Raw genomic sequence first — 23580 nt, forward strand, 5'->3', positions numbered from 1 at the left:
ACCATCTTCCATTTTCCAACAGATGCGATGATGTGACATTTTAACATCCTACCCTGCAATGCCCCCAGTGGGCAGATATAAAACTAGGCCAGGAAGGGTTGCAGAGAATCACCTGAAATCCCAATAAAATTATCCCCAGTACTTTATGAGTTAAATACATATTATATTATATTCTTTATTACATTATATTTTACTGAATTACATTTAGAACACAACAAAAAGTTTCAGAGCCATTTAAATGGGTAAATAGCAATTTACATACATGGATTGGCTTCCCCTCAATATGGATAAAAGTACACGCATTGTTCAAAATTTTCAAGTCTAAGTCATTAACTTTAAAATGAACATGCAGGTGCCCATACACGTGCATATGGGCAAGTGAACGGACATACGCTGCAATTTTAGATCATATGTGCAGTTGTGCACGTATGATTTAAAAGAAGCCTATTATGTGTATGTGTGCTCCTAATTTTAAGCCTTTACTCGATCAAACATACTTTGCGCATCTGCCTTAGTACTTTGTCGGCTTTAATGTGCACAGGAAAGCGGATTTTAAAGCATGCTTGCACGAAGGACATTCACAGTTTTACCAATTAGTCCACTACTTTTGCCCGGTTCATCTCGAGGTCATCCAGATCCCTCTGGTTCTTCAGCCTGCACTCCCTGTCGTGTTAGGCTTAAAAAACGATTTCTGCAGACTTACACCTCGTATGGAGGAATAAATCAGTGGTCTGCAAAAGCATTCGACCCCCTAAAAAGTCAGCAGATTTGTGTGGATTACAAATGACACTTATTCAGATTGTTTCAGATATACGTTTATTGCAAAAAACAGTGTGCTCATAAAGTAAACTTTCAATGTCACAATTCCGTATTTCTTTGCATTGTTTGTAAAATAAAAAACTGAAAAAAGCTGCTTGCATAAGTTTTCAGGGGTGTTCCTGGACGGGGCCAACATTTACACGCGTAAATCCCGATTTTAAAACTGGCGAACGCAGCACTTGTCAGCTGTTACCTGCGCATATTTACTTCTGCTCTTGTTCAGGTCTAAGTCAGAATAAAACTCGTTAGAACCAAAAACTGCCTGGGTGTGAAGCCAGGGTAAACTGGGGGGAGGGCTGGCTGAAGAATCAGAGGGGTGGATGACTGTTACGATTCTGGCCGCGACCATTACCTCCGTGCTCCTGGACCTGTTCCCGCTTCTGGAGGCCTGGTTTGCGGCCTGTTTGGTGGTGCCCCCGCGGGGGCCGCGCCGCCGGGAAGCATCCCATGGATGCCCTGCTTCTAGGGGCGCGCGCGCCACTTGGGCGCTTTTCTAGGCCGTTTCCCGCCAGTGGTGACTCCGCCCAGTTCCTGATGTCAGACGCCGCAGCCTTGATAAGTCGGCCGCGGACACTCAGTCTTTTGCCTTGCAACGGGTTTACCTCCTGGTTCCCTGTTGCTTCGTGCCCCAGAGTGAGCTGCCTTGGTACTTGCTCCATTCCTGCTTGCCTGCTACAGTACCTGCTTGGTTCCTGCTTGGTTGCTACGGTTCCTGCCTTGTTCCAGTACCCGAGTCTTGCTACAGTTCCTGTCTACTGTTCTAGTCTGGTTCCTGTTCTCAGTCCTGATCACCAACCCGCCTAAGTCCCAGCGGCCGGGCCCCTACGGGCTCCTCCCGGGGGAGCTTCGGCTTCCAAGGGTGAAGCCGCCTAAGTCCCAGCGGCTGGGCTCCTACGGGCTCCTCCCGGGGGAGCACAAGCTTCCAGGGTGAAGAGCACCTCTACGTCCTGCCTGAACATCTGCCTCCCGGCCTGCCACATACTAGAGACATTGAACACCTATCCCAGTCTCCTGCAGGTCAGCCCAAGGGTCCACTAAATTGAGACTCCATAACAGATTGCAAGGCCATGGACTCGGCGGATGCGCCTGTCCCCTTGGACCTGCCAGGGTTGGCCCAGCAGCTGCAGTATCAACAACAGTACCTTGAGGTCCTTACTGGTTCAGTAGGGGAATTAAAAGCCCGATTGGATGCCAGGGCCTAGTTCACCTCAGAACCAGTACCCAAGGGTCAAGACTACTCGGTGACTCAGCTGCCGGCACTCTCTCATTACGCTGGTGATTCAAGGACCTGCCGCGGCTTTCTGAACCAATGTTTTATACGGTTCTCCCTGTTGCCTTGGCAGTTCCCCTCGGATGCGGTGAAAATGGCGTATATCCTGTCCCTGCTTGATGGGAAAGCCTTAATATGGGCTTCTCCCCTTTGAGAAAACAACGATCCCTCGCTAATGAACTTGCAACAGTTCATCTCAAACGTCCGACAGGCCTTTGATGAGCCCTCCCGAGTAGCTATGGCTACATTGGATCTGCTGCAACTCCGTCAGGGGGCTCGCTCCTTGGCAGATTATGCTATGGAATGCTGGACTTTAGCCCAAGAAGTAGGTTGGCAGAATGGTAGTCTTAAGGCCATCTTCTTGGAGGGCCTCTCCGGACGCATAAAGGATGAGATTGCTGCCCGAGATCTGCCGGAGGACCTCAATGCCTTGATAGAGATGGCTGCCCGCATTGACCGCTGCCTACAACAACGGGCCAAGGAGCAGCACTCCTCTCGCCACAGTTCTGCTTCTGTGTCAGCGAGATCTGCGTCTTCTCCTAAGACTTCTCATCCAGACGTTCCCACCTGCAAACTCATGCAGCTGGGACGGGCCCCGCTCTCTGCTGAAGACAGGCAACGTCGCCGTTCGTTGAAATTGTGCTTGTATTGTGGCCAGAAGGGCCACTTCTTGGCACGCTGCCAGGAGCGTGCGGAAAACGCCAAAGCCTAGGAGGTCGGGAGGGGCTCCTCCTAGGCTGTGCTACAGCTCCTCAATGTACCGTGCCTGTTACCCTTGAATACCCTGGAGGGTCCATTGAGACGATTGCGTTCCTGGATTCTGGAGCCGGAGGTAATTTCATACTGCAGGACTTAGTCTCCCAGTTGCGAATTCCCGTTGCGAATTACCTCCATCCAGGGGACGCTCCTTCCTGGACCTGTCCTGATGTCCACGGCACCCATTACTGTCCACACCGAGGCGATCCATTCGGAGGAGATAGCCTTCCTAGTGTTGGATAAGGCTGTCCACCCTGTGGTGCTAGGGTTGCTGTAGTTACAGAAGCACTCGCCCACGATTCAGTGGGATACTCTATAGATTGTGAAGTGGAGCCCTTTCTGCCTAGCCAATTATATGAAAGTGCCTAAGGCTCCCGGACTTCTGTTGATGCACTCTGCCCTAGGTCCTCCTGTACCTAATGAGGACTTCATGGATGTTTTTTCCAAGACCAAGGCGGAGATCCTTCCGCAGCATCCTCAGTATGACTGCGCTATAGACCTGTTACCTGGAACTATGCCCCCCCGAGGAAGGGTATATCCCTTATCGTTACCTGAAACCCGGGCCAGGTCTGAGTATATTTCAGAGAATCTGGCCAAGGGGTTTATTCACCCGTCCAAGTCGCCTGCAGGGGCAGGCTTTTTCTTTGTCAGCAAGAAGGATGGCTTGCTGAGACCGTGTATAGACTATCGAGGCCTAAATTCCATTACCAAGCGGGATCGTTACCCGCTGCTGCTAATCCCGGAGCTCCTCGATAGGCTCCAGGGAGCAAAGATTTTCACAAAGTTGGACTTACGAGGTGCTTACAACTTAGTCAGAATTCGTCCAGGAGATGAGTGGAAAATCGCTTTTAATACCAGAGACGGGCATTACGAATATCTTGTGATGCCTTTCGGCTTATGTAATGCTCCGGCGGTGTTCCAGCCCCTTATGAATGAGGTGTTACGGGACCTTCTGAACACCTGCGTAATTGTCTACCTCGACGATGTGCTAGTCTACTCCCAGGACCTGCCTTCACACCGTCAGCATGTCCGTCAAGTGCTCCAAATACTTAGGGAGCATGGTTTGTACGCGAAACTTGAAAAATGTAGTTTTGAGAAGACGTCCCTGCCGTTCCTGGGCTACATAATCTCTGCAACAAGCTTCCAAATGGATCCTGAGAAAGTGGCAGCCATTAAGAATTGGCCCCGGCCGAGGGGCCTCAAAGCGTTGCAACGCTTCCTCGGCTTTTCCAATTTCTACCGTCACTTTATTCCCAACTATTCCCATATTGTGGCCCTGCTGACTGCCCTCACCCAAAAGGGGGCCAACGCGGTGGATTGGCCTGTTCCCGCCTGCCAAGCCTTCGATGCCCTCAAGGAAGCGTTCTTGTTAGACACCTGCCTTTGTCATCCGGATCCCAGCCAGCCCTTTGTGGTGGAAGTCGCCTCCAATGTGGCCGTGGGGGCCGTGCTGAGCCAGTACTCTGATTCTGGACAATTGTTATCTTGTTCATATTTCTCGAAGAAATTCTCGCCGGCAGAGAGCAACTACTGTGTTGGTGATAAAGAGTTGCTAGCCGTGAAACTTGCCCTGGAGGAATGGAGACAGTGGTTGGAGGGAGCCAACCATCCGGTTACGATTTACACCGACCACAAAAACTTAGCATTCTTGAAGCAAACCCAATGCCTGAACCCAAGGCAAGCTCGGTGGTTGCTGTTTTTTTATCGGTTTAACTTTACTCTACCCTACCGACCCAGCTCTAAGAATGTTCGAGCCGATGCGCTCTTGCGCTCTTCTGAGGTCGAAGAGACTCCTGATACTCCCCAGTACATCTTGGATCCCGTGAAAGTGAGCTTCGCAACAACCTTGGTGTCCTCCCAAGGAAAGACTGTCGTTCCACGTTGCTCCCGGAGAGCAGTCCTCACTTGGGCCCATGACTCCCTCACTGGGGGCCATGCTGGCTGTAAAGTGACCTTGGACTTGTTGAACCGATTCTACTGGGGGCCGACGGTGAGACAGGATGTTCAAGCTTTTGTGGGCTCTTGCCCTACCTGCGCCATTCAGAAGCCGCTCATCGGGAGGCCCAGGGGCTTGTTACAACCATTACCCATCTCGGTGGAGCCTTGGACACACATCTCCACCGACTTTGTCGTGGACCTTCCCATCTCAGGAGGTAATTTGGTCATTTGGGTGACCGTAGACCGATTCTCCAAGATGGCGCACTTTGTCCCCTTGCCAAAGTTGCCTTCTGCACCTGACCTAGCCAATCTCTTCGCCCAGCATGTCTTTAGACTTCACGGTCTTCCGCAGGATATAGTCTCCGATCAAGGACCACAGTTTACTGCTCGATATTGGAAAGCACTGTGCATATGCTTTAGTGTGCAACTTAGTCTTTTGTCTGCGTTCCATCCCCAGACGAATGGGCAAACGGAACGGACTAACCGAACCTTAAAGACTTTTCTCCGTTCGTTCATGAATGAACAAGATAATTGGGCCAAGTTACTCCCGTGGGCGGAGTTCTCGTATAATAATCACACGCATGCTGCTACTGGAAGTTCACCCTTCCTTGTTGTCTATGGGAAGCAACTTCGAATCCCGTCTCGAAGAATAGCTTCGAGATTCTGTGGGCCTTTTCGAGTCGCCGAACGAATGGGAGCAGTCTCATACCAACTATGCCTACCCTCCTCCATGCGCATATATAACGTGTTCCATGTGTCCTTGCTGAAGCCTCTTGTTTTATCCAGATACCACTTCCGGGCTCCTGAGCCATCGGATCCTTCAGTACCGGACGATGTTACATATCAAGTATGTGAGATCTTGGATGTCCAGTTCCATCAACGATGCTGGGAGTACTTGCTTGCCTGGGAGGGTTGCGGACCCGAGGATAATTCTTGGGAACTGGCCCGTAACATCCTTGACAAGGACTTATGGCAGTTCCATCTGGACCACCCAAGTAAACCCGGACCAGCTAAGAGGGGAAGTAAGAGGGGAGGTACTGTTCCGGTTCTGGCCGCAAGCGCTGCGACCAGACCCTTACCTCCGTGCTCCTGGACCTGTTCCCGCTTCTGGAGGCCTGGTTTGCGGCCTGTTCGGCGGTGCCCCCGCAGGGGCTGCACCACCGGGAAGCCTCCCATGGATGCCCTGCTTCTAGGCGTGTGCCACTTGGGCGCTTTTCTAGGCCGTTTCCTGCCAGTGGTGACTCCGCCCAGTTCCTGACATCAGACGCCACAGCCTTGATAAGTCGGCCGCGGACACTCAGTCTTTGCCTTGCAACAGGTTTACCTCCTGGTTCCTGTTGCTTCGTGTCCCGGAGTGAGCTGCCTTGGTACTCGCTCCGTTCCTGCTTGCCTGTTACAGTACCTGCTTGATTCCTGCTTGCCTGCTACAGTTCCTGCCTGGTTCCAGTACCCGAGTCTTGCTACGGTTCCTGCCTTGTTCCAGTACCCGAGTCTTGCTACAGTTCCTGCCTGCCTGGTTCCAGTACCCGAGTCTTGCTACAGTTCCTGTCTACTGTTCTAGTCTGGTTCCAGTTCTCAGTCCTGATCACCAACCCGCCTAAGTCCCAGCGGCCGGGCCCCTATGGGCTCCTCCCGGGGGGGGCTTTGGCTTCCAAGGGTGAAGCCGCCTAAGTCCCAGCGGCTGGGCTCCTACGGGCTCCTCCCGGGGGAGCACCAGCTTCCAGGGTGAAGAGCACCTCTACATCCTACCTGAACATCTGCCTCCCGGCCTGCCACATACTAGAGATATTGAACACCTATCCCAGTCTCCTGCAGGTCGGCCCAAGGGTCCACTAAATTGAGACTCCATAACAGATGACCTAGAGATAGACCGGGCAAACTGGTGGACTAATTGGTTAAACTGGCTATTTCTTTCAGGCACGCACGTTTTAAAATCTGCTTAGCTGCATGCGTTAAAGCTGACAAATTCCTGAGGAAGATTCGCAAATAACGATTGCTTGTGTAACCACTTAAAATTAGGAGCACACATTCGTGCACTAGGTGTATTTGAAATCATACGCACATACTTGCACTAACAATTTAAAAATTCCTGCGTATGTGTGCTGGCGCATGCACGCTCGCTTTAAAGTTACGGTCCCTGCGTATACTATGATGATATGCTATATTTATTCGCACTGTTCCCCACTGTTCCCTGTAAAGGCATTGCCGGAAAGTTGAGTTACTTGTAAACCGATACGATGTGCAAACGGTTGTCGGTATATAAAAAGTTCTAAATAAATAAATAAAATAAATATTTATATTACACTGCATAATGTAATCAGTATATCTTATTATATTATACTAGGAGCTGCGCCACTGCTCACTTTGCTCGCCAAGCTCGCTGGTGGGTTCTCTGTTCTGGACTTCATGTTCATACCTAGGCAGAAAATGCAAGGAGTGCCTTGATGGGTCAACTGGCTGATCATGTACTAATAGGTTGCTTGGTGACATAATGAAAAGAAAGGTGGGAAGAGATACAGAAATCATGACTATGACCCCTGAACCTTATTTTTTTACCCTGAGTGTGTGTGGATGGTAAGAGAATCTCCAAACGAGAGAATTTTAGAATTGTATGCTGATTTCAAAGAATGCATTTTATGACTCCATGACCTGGATGTGTGTGTTATAGAAAGTGTCTTATACTTGCTTTGTTGAGTTGGAGAAATGGGGTGTGGGGGGGGGGGTAGTTCTCTTGAGTGTGCTGGGTTCAGTGGGGTAGACATGGAAGGTTGCGGGACAGTAGGCTTATAGGAGATGTGAGGGAGGGTAGAAGGGGATGGTGTATCTGGTTAGTTTGCATGGGCGGTTCTACAATAAGACAGGGAGATTAGATAGGAGACTTCTATCATATCCCCCCTCAGTCTTCTCTTCTCCAAACTGAACAGCTCTAACTTCTTTAGCCTTTCCTCATAGGGCAGCCATTCCTTGCCCCTTATCATTTTGGTCGCCTTTCTTTGTACTTTCTCCAATGCAGCTATATCCTTTCTGAGATGCAGTGACCAGAATTGCACACAGTATTCAAGGTGCGGTCTCACCATGGAGCGATACAGAGGCCTTATGACATCCTCCATTTTATTTTCCATTCCTTTCCTAATAATTCCCAACATTCTGTTTGCTTTTTTGATCACCACAGCACACTGGGCCGATGATTTCAATATATTATCCACTATGACGCCTAGATACATCCTCAAAAGTCTTGATAAAGGCGTATCACATATTCTGATCCTCCTTGATATCTCAGCTGCCTTTGACACTGTCAATCACAAAATACTCACGCAACGCCTCTCAGATATTGGCATTTCAGGACCAGCCCTGCAATGGTTCCAATCCTATTTGCAAGACAGGCAATACAGTGTTCAAATAGGCAACTGCATGTCCAAAACTATTCCGCTACCACAAGGTGTACCACAAGGCTCCTCCCTGTCATCCACTCTGTTTAACATTTACCTCCTCCCACTCTGCGACCTCCTATCTAAACTAGGCCTCCCACACTTCATTTATGCTGATGATGTGCAAATTCTTATTCCTGTAAATGACACACTTCAAAAAGCTTCTGAGACCTTGAATTCCACATTAACAGTGATTAATACACTCTTAACAAGCAACTTCCTAGCACTCAACACTGCCAAAACAGAGATACTACACATCACTCCCCAAAGCATTGCCCCTCCCCTACACCTAGGCTACAATCCCCACTTCCCCACTGGCTCCAGTGAACATGTTCACAGTCTTGGCATCACCATTGATAACCACCTTACCTTCAAGAAATACATCAACAACACACTCAAAGTCTGTTATTTCAAACTGCATACCCTCAAAAAAATCAAACCCTTACTACATCTCAGCAACTTTCACACTATCCTACAAGTATTCATTCTATCCAAAATTGACTACTGCAATGCCCTTCTCCTAGGTTTACCCCAAAGCAGACTGCAACCATTGCAATTACTTCAAAATTCTGCTGCACGGATACTCACCAACACACACAAAAACGATCACATCACCCCGGTTCTAAAACACCTTCACTGGTTACCTGTTGCTGAAAGAATTACATACAAAACTCTCACTCTCATCCACAAAGCTCTACACAACCAAACCATGCATTGGCTCACTGAGCACTTTACGTTTCCTAGCTCAAACAGACCCATAAGGCAGCAACACAGAACAACTCTTCTCATCCCTTCCCCCAAGCAGTCTAAACTCAGTTCCACTAGGGCTCGGGCTTTATCCTTGGTGGGTCCCGTCCTATGGAACAAGCTCCCATCCTCTCTGCGTCAGGAACCTTGCCCAAAAAAATTTAAGCAGAACCTAAAAATATCCCTTTTTAGACAAGCTTTCACATAACCACCCACCCTTCCCCTCCGAACCCTCTTCATTCTTAATTTATTTAACTATATTTCATTAACTATGCCTTGATCCCACTTTTATAGTAAACTGTTCAGTCCAATTTTGCAGTTCTTCCCTGTTGTTTCGCCCCTTTGTTTTTTTATTTTCCTCCTCAACTTTGTTCCAATTTTACGCTCATTGTTCATTGTTCTCTGTAAAGCTTGTTTAGCTGCTTTTTGTTTTACGTAAACCGATGAGATGTTCCCAACGTTCATCGATATATAAAAGCTTTTAAATAAATAAATAAATAAATAAAAATCTCTTTCCTGGGTGGTAATTCCTAAAATAGAACCTAACATTGCGTAACTACTACAAGGGTTATTTTTCCCTATATGCATCACTTTGCACTTGTCCACGTTAAATTTCATCTGCTGTTTGGAAGCCCAATCTTCCAGTCTAACAAAGTCCTCTTGCAATTTATCATAATCTGCTTGAGATTTAACTACTCTGCATAATTTTGTATCATCTGCAAATTTGATCACCTCACTCATCATACCCCATTTCAGATCATTTATAAATATATTAAAAAGCACCGGTCCAAGTACAGATACCTGAGGCACTCCACTGTTTACCTTTTTCCACCATGAAAAAAGACTATGTAATCCTACTTTCTGTTTCTTGTCTTTTAACTAGTTTGCAATCCACAAAAGGATATCGCATCCTATCCTATGACTTTTTAGTTTTATTAGAAGCCTCTCATGCAGGCCTTTGTCAAACGCCTTCTGAAAATCCAAATACACCACATCTACTGGTTCTCCTTTGTCCACATGTTTATTCACCCCTTCAAAAAGATGTAGGAGATTTGTGAGGCAAGACTTTACTTGGGTAAATCCATGTTGGCTGTGTCCCATCAAACCATGTCTATCTAAATGTTTGGTGATTTTATTCTGTATAACAGTTTCCACAATTTTGCCCGGCACTGAAAACAGGCTTACTGGTCTATAGTTTTCCTGATCACCCCTGGATCCCTTTTTAAATATAGGGGTTACATTGGCCATCTTCCAGTCTTCAGGTACATCGGATGATTTTAAAGATAGGTTACAAATTAATTGAAATAGGTGTGAGATTTCATTTTTCAGTTCTTTTAGAACCCTGGGGTATATACCATCTGGTCCAGGTGATTTACTACTCTTCAGTTTGTCAATCAGGCCTACCACATCTTCCAGGTTCACTGTGATTTGGTTCAGTTGATTAGAATCATCACCCATGAAAACCTTCTCTGGAATGGGTATCTCTCCAACATCCTCTTCAGTAAACACTGAAGCAAAGAAATCATTTAATCTTTCCACGATGGCCTTATCTTCTCTAAGTGCCCCTTTAACCACTTGATCATCCAACAGTCCAACCGTCTCCCTTGCAGGCTTTCTGCTGACCCAGCAGGGTAATTCTTATATTCTTATGCTTTTTCCAGCCACCCATCCCTTTCTCATATGTATACTTATAGACTTGCCAATTAGGGGGTTGGAAGAAAATTTACATAACAGGAGCCAACTAGTATTTTGAACAAATAAGTGCAAAATAAACTCTCATTCAAACTTGGTATATATAATATTGCTAATTTAGAGGGGTTGGGAAAATAACTGTGCCTAATATAAAATTAGTAGCCTTACATAAGTAAGTAAATTAAACTACACTACAGCTTAAAAGATCATAGATAAATAGATTAGGAAAAATTACTAAGTCATTAGTTGGAGAAATACTGCTTTGTACCAGAAAAAGGAGCATAAACAGAACAAAAAAATAAGTACATTTCTGGAGGAGCTTAATTGGTAGCATCTTATTAGATCTTTGTGTTATGACCGTTGGCTGCAGATGGCTGTGACCGACTCAACTCACGTCTTGTGTTGCCCTGCCCTCCTCTCCGGGTCATCTCGCGGCTGGGGCTAGCTGCCACCACCACATATCTCCGGGATCCCTTGACTCCTCATGGTGGCTGGGACGCCGCCGATCCCCACGCTGACTCCGGGTCCTCCTAGACACGTGCGAGCACCACCAGGCCTTCCTTTAAAGGCCCAATGGCGGGAACCTCAGGGGTGTCCATGACTGATGACATCACAAGGTTGAGATTCATTAGCACCTCCCTTGGCCTACGCTAATCGATTTAGCAATGAGTTTCTTCACCTACTGGTGCTTCTCCTGTCTCCTCGGACCATGGTTCCTGCCTTGGATATCCCTATAGCTCTGGACTCTGTTTCGGGCACCCGATCCTCAGGGGCCTGCTCGCGCTTCTGGTAGGAGACTTGTCTCCAGATTTCCCTGCTCCTTGGGGTAGCTCTTGCGCCTTCCAGAGATCTTGCCTGCCAGCTTCCCTGCTCCTTAGGGTTGCCCTATCACTACCTCTCGACATTGGAGACTCGACTCTTCACTCACCTGCTCCTCGGGGCAGTGCCTATATCAGTGACTGTTCTCTACTCTTCCCCGCTCCTTGGGGCGGTGTCTACACCAGTGACAGTTCTCCGCGCTCCCCCACTCCTCGGGGCAGTGCCTACATTTTACACCAGTGACTGTATTCCGCACATCCCCGCTCCTCGGCGCAGTGCCAACGTTCTACACCAGTGACTGTACTCTGCGCGTCCCCTCTCCTCAGGGCAGCCTGCGTCATCACACCAGAGCTTCCGTCACTACGCTGTCCAACCCCTCGGGACAGTCTCAGCAGTATTCCTACAGAAGTTCCTGTCTTGCGCTCCCCACCCCACGGGGCCTACCCAGTGCTTCTCTGTCGAAGTTTCCTGCTCTGGTACTTGCATCTCTGGTCCTGCCTGAGTACTGTGTGTCTCCTCCGAACTGAGCCTCTTGTCCCGCTCCTCGGGATATCTCACAGTACTCTCTCTGCAAGCACCCGCGATTACGTACCTGTGACGCAGGACGTCTTATCGCTTACTACTACTACTACTACCACTGTGCTCTCTCCTGCAGCTGGCCTTGCCTCTCGATGGTGAGGACCTGTGGGGCTCCTCCCTGCAGGTTGTGTCAACTCTCACCTCAGGCCAAGGGTCCACAAACCCACGAATCCTGTGGTAATTATTTCTAGTGATCTGTTTTACTTTTATACCCTAAGCAACATGATTTTACAAAGGGAACCACACTAGGCTACATATCTAATAGATAAATAAATACATATTGTAGTCTGAAAGGATAAGACAAGCTTCTCCAAAGCAACAAGTGAGCAAGCAAACAGGACTACAAACAGGAATTTTGAGTGTGGAGATGGAAGGTAGATTCCACATGCTAGCTAACTTTATTTGCAGGATAGCTGCAGGAAATGCAGGGACTTTGGTTGGTCTTTTTCAGGTCTTTCAATAGATTCCAGAAGCTCCTAAGAACTGAAGGATGACCAGGAAAGAAAGTATCACCAAAGTTATTTCTACTGCTGTCCATGTTGCGCTTGGAGATGGACCCTTGTCCTGGAACAGTGTAGAATGGCGCCCTGGTAGGGACCAGGAAGCACCTGACCCCAGGGGGCGGAGCACAGGAGGATACAGAGGCTAGGATGAGCTTCACCACTGGAAGCCTGCGGTCCTCCTGGGTGGAGCCCGTAGGGACCCGGGCCGCTTGGACTTAGATGGGCCTTGCAGGGTCTCCCGGAGAGGTAGTAGAGAGGCATGCCCACGAACAGCAAGGGAGCGCAGTCGGTCACTAGGCTGTAGGCCTGGAGGATCAGGGAAGGCCAGTACAGCGTAGGCGATGACAAGGCAAGGGACAAAGCCAGAATCAAGAGATGTGGTCAATGGCAGCCGGGGTCAGGTTCCGAGGATTAGTCCAAGGCGTGTCAGCCAAAGCAGGGGTCAGATACCAGGAATCAGTCCGAGAGTAGTCAATGAAGCAGGGGTCAGGTTCCAGAGGTCAGACGAGGTCACAAGGCAGGCAGAGGTCAAGATCCAGGCAGCGAGCAGAATGGTCAATGGAGCAGGCAGAGGTCAGTACCAGAGAGACAGTCCGAAGGTACTACCTGGGAAGACAGGAAAGTTGGATGCTGGAACAGAAGGACGCTGGAACAGGAGGATGCTGGACAAGGCTGGAACAGTAGGACGTTGGAACAGTAGGACACTGGAACAGTAGGACACTGGAACAAGGCTGGAAAGGTAGGACGCTGGAACAGGAGGACGCTGGAACAAGGCTGGAATAAGACTGGAACAAGACTGTGAACGCGGAGGCAAACTAGTACACATACAGTGCCGACTCGATTGCCAAGGCAAGGAAGTGCAGGCAGGAACTTCCTTATGTAGTACGTTCAGTCAGGGCACACCGCGGAGCTAGGACCCACCCCTAGCCCTACAAGAGGCCGGGCGGTCCACGCGCGCACATAGGGGCGTGGCCAATGCCACTGAGGACGCCGAACTCCAGCGTGAGGCCTGGTGCGCCGTGGAAGGCCCGGCGACTGCTGCCGCGGGACACCGAGGCCTGGAGGAACTCGCAACTTCCACTGGGGAGGCCAACCCATGACCTGCAGAGGAGCTAGCGAAGTGAGCAGGCCCATGCACAGGCCAAGTGCGGACGGGGCGCGCAACAGTCCAGACAGATATCCTGATCCACAATGAGAAATCAGCTCAGTGTGAAAGACATTTGCAGATCAACTCTCTCAGGAAACTGGTGGCAGAACTCAGAGAGAAGTTAGCAAGACTGCGAAACATCTGAAAGAATGAGGACTACATCAATTAAATGCTTAATGAAGCATCAAAGATGGAGAAAGAGAAGAGACGGTAAAACTGGATTGCGAGATGACAACTGGACATAGGTTACTATATTCTGATTCTGATTTCCCTCGAGCTGAAGAACCAGTATGCAGTTCTGGAAGTGGAAAAGGAAAAATCCATACTAGGATGAGGGGATCACGTGATGCTGTTCTTGTAGGAAGGTGCTTGTGTGCTGAGCTCCCATGAATCTATAGAATAATCTGCCTCCTAAAATCGACTATTTGCTTTTAAAATGTTCAAAACCCTCCCTATGAACAGTGGCAGCAATTCTTTGCTGGCTCTGTAGCCAGAGCAAGTGAACAAGGTAAAAAATATCAGAATGTGAAAGTGCAGTGAAAAAAACAACCCCAGAGAATAAGATAACATCTGAGGAAATTGAGATCTCCCAATTTGCACTCCTTGCCGAGATGATCAGCTATGACAGAAGTCATTCAAAAGCTCTCTACTAAAACCCATGTTAGCCTAGATGCTTGGCTTAAAATTGTGATGGACAAATTTTCTCAGTTAGTTTTCATGATAAATGAAACTAACAAGAGGTGGTTGGCACCTTATAGACTAACCAATTTATAGAGGCATGAGCTTTCGAGGACAGAGTCCACGTCATCAGATTAGGGTTGCCAACTGGCTCCAGATTTTCAGGACAGGTTGATCCAGTCCTGCTTTTACCCCATTGTATGCAGGGACTTGTAGTTCTGATGTCTTATATTCCTTAAGAAAAGCAAAACTACTCATTCTAGCATGCAGTGGGGGTAAAATCAAGACTGGATCAATCTGTCCTGAAAATCTGGAGCCAGTTGGCAACCCTATATCAGATAGATTGATGATGTTGATGAAAAAGTAGGTGAGATGGGAAACTCACTTACAGTGTGTCAACCCACAACAAAGGATGCAAAAGTACCTGAAGGTTAAGGCAAAGTTGTGAAAAAGAGGGTTTTCATATGTGCTGCTTTATCCAGCCAAGCTAAAGGTGTATGCTGATAGCAAACCAAAAGTCTTTGAGTCATTTTCTATGGTGTAGGACTAGGAATACCTTCAGTCAGGAAGTGAAAATAAAATTGACTCAAATGGTTGGACCCTGGGTTTGAATGATACTGGCAGTCAATTAATGAGAACTTTCCATGTGTTGGCGGGGGGTGAAGTGTTGGTAAGATAACCCCGGAACTGAATGCGTTTTCTTTTTTGTTGTTTTTGAAATGCTATTGACTGTCCTGCACCACCAATTATGTATACTTCTGGAGCCTAGCTTTTGTTTTTTTCTTTTTATAAGTGTGTATATATTCGCCAGTTGGTTTTCTTTTGTTTCACAAGAAGCTCTAATAAATAAACCTTTATAGGTTCCACTAGATAATCAACTCTGTGGTTTGTCTTTATTTTATTTTTTTTCCTTGCAGGAGTGGAACATTCAAGAAATCAACACGTGTTTCTTGCTCTCATATGTAGTGCGAGCTGCTATAGCAGTTGGGGCCTACGTCTTTCCTTCTGCGCAGCCGAGCTGTGAGGTGATTCAAGTAGCAAAAGTATGGAGCGCTGTCATAGCCATTAGTGATTCCTTCGGAGTGACATCTTTTTGATTGATCACTTGGCTCTGAATAGTGGACCTAATACAATTGGTCTTTTGTATTCTTTACATTATTTGTGCACATAAGAAGGGGAGTCTGTTTCTTTTACTCTTCCTTAGTTTTCTCTTCCCAGTGGTCTGTTTATGCTTTTGTTCCAAGGGTTTTGTTCTTGGGACCCTGGAACTTTTCATAGGTGCAGATGTCATGATTTTATCTTTCTTTATTGCTCCTGTGTTTGTCTAAGCCAGAGAAAAGGTTACAATCTCTCTGGTTGTATTTTGCCATTTGTGGTGGGGAGTGTAATGGAAGATAACTGAGACTAGTTTGAAGGCCACAGGCCAACCTCTTTGTAAACTCATATTTACTGCTTTGCATTGTGAAATGCTAAAAATGCTTATAAATAGGCAAGAATCTGAGAACTTTAGTTATGCCAGTGGTTCCAACGGGGAAAGTAAACAGAACATTCACAGCAGTGCTTAGAGAGGGAGAAGCATTGCCAGTATATAAAACGTGAGAAAAACTAGAGGGAGAGAGAAATCACTTCCCATACATATTTGGGTATTTTCTTTAGTAGTTATTATCTACAATTAATTCTTCTGTATCTGATTTTATTTATTCTCTATTCTATCCTTCTATTCCTCAAATAAACCTACTATCATAAAGACCTAGAACCGTGATGAATTGAGTCAGAGTGTGTGTGTATGTGTATGTACCGTGATGTGCTGAGTCAGAGTGTGTGTGTATGTGTATGTGTATTTACCGTGATGTACTGAGTCAGAGCATGTGTGTATGTGTATGTACCGTGATGTGTTGAATCAGAGTGTGTGTGTATGTGTATGTACTGTGATGTACTGAGTCAGAGTGTGTGTGTATGTGTATGTGTATGTACCGTGATGTGCTGAGTCAGAGTGTGCGTGTATGTGTATGTACCGTGATGTACTGAATCAGAGTGTGTGTGTATGTGTATGTATCGTGATGTGCTGAGTCAGAGTGTGCGTGTATGTGTATGTACTAAAGATGTGAATCGTGTGATCGATCGTCTTAACGATCGATTTCGGCTGGGGGGCGGAGGGAATCGGATCGTCGCGGTTTTGTTTCTTTAAATATCGTGTAAATCGTAAATCGGGGGAGGGCGGGAAAACCGGCACACTGAAACATCCCTAAAACCCACCCCGACCCTTTAAAATAAATCCCCCACCCTCCCGAACCCCCCCAAAATGCCTTAAATTACCTGGGGTCCAGAGGGGGGGTCCCGGTGTGATCTTTTACTCTCGGGCCTCCGGTGCGTTGTAGAAATGGCGCCGGCCATTCGGCGTATGGCCGGCGCCATTTTGTACGGCAAAATGATTCCAGTGCAAGGAGGTCGTTCCCGGACCCCTGCTGAACTTTTGGCAAGTCTTGTGGGGGTCAGGAGGCCCCCCCAAGCTGGCCAAAAGTCCCTGGGGGTCCAGCGGGGGTCCGGGAGCGATCTCCTACGCTCCTGACGTCGGGGGACAAAAAACAAAATGGCGCCGGCGCCATTTCCACAACGCACCGGAGGCCCGAGAGTAAAAGATCACACCAGGACCCCCCCCCCCCCACTGGACCCCAGGTAATTTAAGGCATTTTGGGGGGGTTCGGGAGGGTGGGGGATTTATTTTAAAGGGTCGGGGTGGGTTTTAGGGTTGTTTTAGTGTGCCGGTTTTCCCGCCCTCCCCCTTCCTCTCCCCCTTCCCCAGATTTATGATTTTTGACGATAAATCGGGGGAATTCCTCTTGTATATCACCTCTAACGATTTTTGACGATTTAAAATATATCGGACGATATTTTAAATCGTCAAAAAACGATTCACATCCCTAGTATGTACCATGATGTGCTGAGTCAGAGTGTGTATGTATGTGTATGTATATTGGGTAAGCTCCCAAGGCAAAATTATCTTGTGTAAAATCATAGTGTGGTCTGGACCGAGAACAAATTTGGCACCAGGAGTGGGGTTCCAGGTCTGAGGTCTATATGAGCCTGCACTTTATGTGCTTGTGCATTTCATGATCTTTTAATGTGAACGGCAGATTTGTTTGTTTTTATATTATTTATTTATTTATTTATTTTTAGATTTTTATATACCGGTGTTCCTATATGAAATAAAGATCACATCGGTTTACATTGAAACAGAACATGAAAATTGCCAAAAGGCATTACATAGAACAAGGTTATGAAACTTGGAACAGTGTATTATGTAGTTTGTGTTAATGATTTCTCTTATAATCTGCAGAACACAGAATATAAGAAAACATACTGGGAAAAGAATATTGTGTATTTAAGTTCAGTATCATGTAGTTACAAAATGTGTCATTTGTTAAGAGTCAAGAGGACAATAAGGCAGAATTAAAAGTAGAAACAAAGGGAAAGTACCTTTTGGAGATTGCTAAATATAAAAACTCCACAATCCCCAAGGATAGGAAGAAACAGGGGACAGCTGTAGTGCAGTTATTGCTGGATATACAAAAGTCTTGTCCCAACGTCTCAGTACACTGACAAATAAACAAAAGCAAGAAAGCTATGCTAGCTTGATGCAGGAAAAGTTATCTGCTGCCTAGTTGACAGAAGACCGACAGTAGTATGAGGAATTAGCCAGACAATCGGGCCGATACAATACAGTGCGCTCCAGTGGAGCACTGTTAGCCCGTGTTTGGACACGCGTTTTCGACGCGATAGCTTTACCCCTTATACAGTAAGGGGTAATAGCGCATCGAAAATGCAAGTCCAACCCCCCCCCCCCCCCCCGAAACTAATAGCACTCGCCAAGCCACACATTTTACTTTCAGAAATTAACGCCTGCCCAAAGACTGGCGTTAATTTCTGCTGGCGCCGGGGAAATGTACAGAAAAGCAGAAAAAACTGCTTTTCTGTACACCCTTCGACTTAATATCCTAGCGATTTTAAGTCGGAGGCCCCAAAATTAAAAAAACAAAACAAAAATTTAAATCGGCCGGTGGCCCGCGGGTCAGAAGATGGACGTTCAATTATGCTGGTGTCCGTTTTCCGAACCCGTTGCTGTCAGCGGGCTCGAGAACTGACGCCGGCAAAATTGAGCCTCGGCTGTCAAACCCGCTGACAGCCGCCGCTCCTGACAAAAAAGGAGGCGCTAGGGACGCGCTAGTGTCCCTAGCGCCTCCTTTTACCGTGGGCCCTCATTTGCATACGGGCCGATACTAAGTCGTGCGCACAGGAGAGTGGCCTTCCCGCACGTTTTATGTATCGGTCCGAATAGGAGCATGAGGCTGATTTGATTGAGAAGCTAAAAATTGCTAGCACCCACAGTGAGAGTTCAAAATCCGAAATTACAAATTTAAAGAGACAATTACTTGACAAAGATGTAGAGTTAGAGATCCTCTGAGATCTTTGCAAACCTGCACATCTGAATCCCTCTCTGATGATGAGATAGAAAGTGATATAGAAACCACTGGGAAGAAGGGAGAAAACAATCTAACAGAGGGAGGGGGTGGGGATGTAGTTACTGTATGCACCATGACAGGACATTAGCCTATAGCCTTTTACTTGATCATAATGCCTGAACCAGCTCCTAAAACTCAGTCAGTGCAGTGAAGTTTTGTGGTATTTAGTCACAGGACAGGGGGGTGGCAGATTTCATATTTAGCACCTAATTTCCCCTCCCAGCAGGCCTAGGGATTATTTCCAGACAGAAGATGGGATTGACTGACCCCATTCCTTGTACTCTCCTTTTGGCATACCCAGTACTTGCTTAAACAGTGGGGTGTCTGGCCTCAGCTGATAACCTGAAGGTTGTGTAAAATAAAGCACTGCTATTTGCTGTTTCTCTTATGCCTTAGTGGCCTTGATTTTTTTTTTTTTTTTTGGTGAAACTTGTATTATACAGGGCTGGAAACCCATTAAAAGATTACATATTTGTTTGAACTATTTCTTTTTGTTTCTCTTTGTACATGGCCCTGCACACTGAGGTTGTTTTTTCTTTGATGAAATTAGCTTTGTAAGTATGAAGAGATAAGGTTGTACTAATTTCAGTTTGCACTTGCCTTGATCTGGCTTGGCCTTAACCTCTCTTGCTATTTCTAACTTATATTTAGGAGGGCTGCTAACAAAGCAGATGTGTATTACTTTGTGTGTACTGACACGATGAAAGTTTGCATTATAGTTAATTGTGCATTTGTAGTATGCATTAATGTGTAAGTCATCAGAGAAGCCTCAAATCCTAGACTTATGTTTGTAGCTATTTTATATTGATATCAGATACAAACTGATGTGAGACTAGGTTACAGAAATGTTTGTTTTTGTTTTGCTTGGTAAATGTTTATTCTGCATTGAATCTATGAAAGTCACTGGAATTTATTGAGTCCAATCAGAAATTACAGATGCTATCATTGTTAAAAAAAGAAACACGCCTATCACTAGATGATATGTAAATATTGTATTTGTTTATTCCTGGGTTTTTTTCAAGTATATTTTATGGTCTATATATCTAATTAGCTTAACTGTTTACAACAGTTTTTACCTTGTGAAGAGATTTGATTTAAAAGACTGAATTAACCTAATTTTTTTAATGTGAGAATTTTTTACAAACTGACAAGATGACATTTGTCTGCTCTGCCAAATAGAGTGCAAAACATGAAGTGTTTTTTTCAGTTCTTCTTTATTGCTTTTTTTTTTTTTTAACAGATCCATCTTAAAAATTCTGTATTTGTCTTAATTTTGGATCCAAAATTCTTTTTAATTTTTTTAAAGGCATAGGGAAAATTTTCAAAAGAATTTACATGTGTAACTACAATTTTAGCAATTTTCAAAAGTGATTTACTCACTTAAAAAGGTGAATTTCAAAAGCCCAGCATATCAACAATTAGGGGATGCACAAAAAAGTTGGGCTCAAGCACGCTGACCGTATTTTAAAAAGTACCCAGATAAGCGTGTAAATGCTGCTGCATGCACGTCTCAAAAGTTTACAAAAAGGGGTGGAATGTGGGCGTGGTCAGGGCATGGTGTGGGTATTTTGGGGTGTGGCCAAGAGATGTGCACATAAATATTTATGTGCCCCAGCACACGCCGAGGTCCCCTGCTGCATAACTTTTCTTCTGCTATGGATGACATATAAGTTATAAAATAAAATAATCAAGTCATTTCTGAAGGGTTTAAAGGGTCTGGGGTAACTGGGGAGAGCGTAGGCTATCAAACTGGGGTGGAGGGGTTGGAGGCTCGAGCTGTTAACTGGGTGAACTGGTGAATGAACTAGTAAACTGGCAATGGCGTGGGTGCTGCACCTCTTTTAAAATCCTTTGACTTTTCATGGTAGAAGCGGGATTTGTGGGCCCTGTTAAAATAGGGTGCATATGTGCACATGGCTAAGCTATTTTATAACATGCACATGTACGTGTGCAAGTTTCATAATGGACGTGTCCCTGGGCTTGGGCTGATGCACATGCGCAAATGTATGCCCGTGCAACAGTTTGGAAGTTACCTTTTCTCTGCACTTATGCCAATAAATCCTATGGGCAATTTAATGGCATATATTGCAGCAATTTTCAAAAGCCCTCTTACATGGATAAAGTGCATTTGCACATGTAAAACACATTTTTAAGTGCATAAATGCTTTTGAAAATCAGGCCCTTAGTTTTGAGCTCTAATGTTTTGATAACTGTTCACTGTTTGTGGTTCTCTATCATTCTATATTGAGTTTATGTATCATTATATGTTGAATGTTACATTGTGCATCTTTAGCAAAGATGGAGACAGCAGAGTTTGAAAAAAACACACAACTGTGTTTTACATTGATACTGAATATGAGAAAAAAGCAAAGAATAAACAATAGTTTCTGAAGTCAGTTACAGAAAGTAAAAGACTGAGGAAGTTGTGAAATAGACACTGTGTTGAAGTTTTATGGGCAAAATATATTACGTAATGTGTGTTCTCTAGACTATAGTATGCTAAAAGGTGAAAACTGGAGGGTTTTTTCCCCTGTTAACTTTTGTCTAAATACAGTTACAATCCATGAATTTGCAAGCAAGGAGGTAATATGGTTTGGTTTTTTTTTTGTTGTTGTTGTTTTCTACAAGTACTTGTGAATTGTTTTCCTTCCCTTTCACTTTTTGGGGTTTATGTTATGTGTCATGATCTAATGCACAAAGAAGTAATACAGAAAGAGGATCACATATGCAATCATAAATGTCAGTGAGGAATGTGAAATGACATATAAGGCTCTTTGATGTTTCCAAAGACACTTTGAATTTTCTTCAAATAGCCATATATTCTCAAAGCTTCAGTAAGAGCCAGTTCATTAAACAGTATAGTCCCCTGACATGGCCATGTTTCGCCAGAAGAGCTGCTTCAGGAGGGAACAACCCTCCAACAAAACATGGCCAATACAGCCTCTTGTTGTGTTCCGCAGCCGTGGCGCCCCACAACCGCGGCCCCCTACCTGATTCGCGGTGTCCCCCGCCGCGGGAGCCTCGGGGGAGGGCTCCGACTTGGGCCCACGCAGTCTCCGGCGCTGCCCGTTGCAGGGGAAGCCGTCCTGCTTCCCCTCAGCGGCGTCTCCCCTCCGCAGGGGAAATTCAAAATGGCCACCACCATTCTTAGGCACGAGGCCACGCCCCCTCCACAGAATTAAAGGGACCCATCCCTCTAAATGGCCTCACCTGTTCTCCATCAGCCAGGGCAGGGGAAGTATAAAAGGCAGCTTCATCTGCTCATCCAGTGACTTGGAAACGTCCTCCAGCGCTGTCCAGTCTGCTTGCTTCGGTGAGTCCTTGAGCTTTGGATCCTGTTCCGTCTTGATGTTTCTGGTTCCTGACTTCGAATTGGCTTCGGTGATTCTCTGGTTCCTGACTTCGGATTGGCTTCGGTGATTCTCTGGTTCCTGACTTCGGATTGGCAAGCGGTGATTCTCTGGTGCACGACTTCGGACTGGTGAGCAACGACCCTCTGGCACTCGACCTAGGACTCCTTCAAGACTCCATCTCCAAGGGCCCACCTAAGTCCCAGCAGTCCGGATCCCTATGGGCTCCTCCCGGGGGGACCGCGGGCTTCCAGGGTTAAGCTCCAGTCAACCCTTGCACCGTCTCCTGACCTCTCAAAGGTCCACCTAAGTCCCAGCGACCCGGGTTCCTACGGGCTCCTCCCCGGGGGACTGCGGGCTTCCAGGGTGAAGCTCCTGTCAGTTCTTGCACCGTCTCCTGACCTCTCAAAGGTCCACCTAAGTCCCAGCGGTCTGGGTTCCTACCGGCTCATCCTGGAGGAACCGTGGACTTCCAGGGGTGAAGACACAGCTCGCCTTCTCGACTCTTCCTCCACTTCCACCGTTGCCACAGTCTCCAGTGCCATTGGTCTGCTGGTCATATCTTCTGCTCAGCCTCGCCACCCGACGGGAGAACCTTCGAACTGCCCTCCTAAGGAATTCCATCCTCCCATCGGCCCGAGGGTCCACAACTCAAGCATAACAGATTGCCAAGTCCATGGACCCGGCAGAGGCATCCGCCTGCCAGGCCATTCCGGGAATGGCCCAGCGCCTAAAGGATCAGCAACAACCCTCGATGCCTTGGTCTCAGCAGTGCAGGGCCTGACCCAACGCCTCGAGGCATTAGGGCCCATGAACCCTACCCTGCCGTCTCTGCCTGGGGCTCAAGGAGGCCGACCTACTCAGCCGCATGCCATCCAGGCCTATGGGGGCGACCTGGGGCAAGGAATTCCCACTCAACTCCCGGCTCCCTCTCAATACGCCGGAAATGCGAAGTTGTGTCGAGGATTCTTCAGCCAGTGCCAGGTCCGTTTTTCCTTGCTGTCCGCACTGTTTCCCAGCGACCTGGCCAAAACCAGTTACATCATGTCACTGCTCGACGGGAAGCCTCTGATCTGGGCCTCTCATCTGTGGGAGAGAAGAGACCCGGTCTTCGAAAATTTGAGCCAGTTCCTATCCGCTTTCTGACAGGTTTTTGATGAGCCGATCCGCAAACCCACTGCCGTTTCGGAATTGCTCCGGTTGCGACAGGGAACTCAGACAGTGGCAGAATATGCAACCGAATTCCACACTCTAGCTGCAGAGTTAAATTGGAGAGAAGATTGCCTCCATGGGATCTTCTTGGAAGGGCTATCCTCACGCCTACAAAACGAATT

The 23580-nt window shown here is 46.8% G+C and overlaps 1 protein-coding gene across 1 annotated transcript in view; it reads right to left on the reverse strand.

Annotated features, from left to right (window-relative positions):
- The window catches only part of SEZ6L2 (seizure related 6 homolog like 2), a 246662-nt gene that overhangs the window by 70585 nt on the left and 152497 nt on the right, over positions 1–23580 (reverse strand). The gene's annotated exons all lie outside the window — the stretch shown is intronic.

This window comes from Rhinatrema bivittatum, chromosome 6, assembly GCF_901001135.1.
Source record: "Rhinatrema bivittatum chromosome 6, aRhiBiv1.1, whole genome shotgun sequence".
Classification (NCBI taxonomy): domain Eukaryota; kingdom Metazoa; phylum Chordata; class Amphibia; order Gymnophiona; family Rhinatrematidae; genus Rhinatrema; species Rhinatrema bivittatum.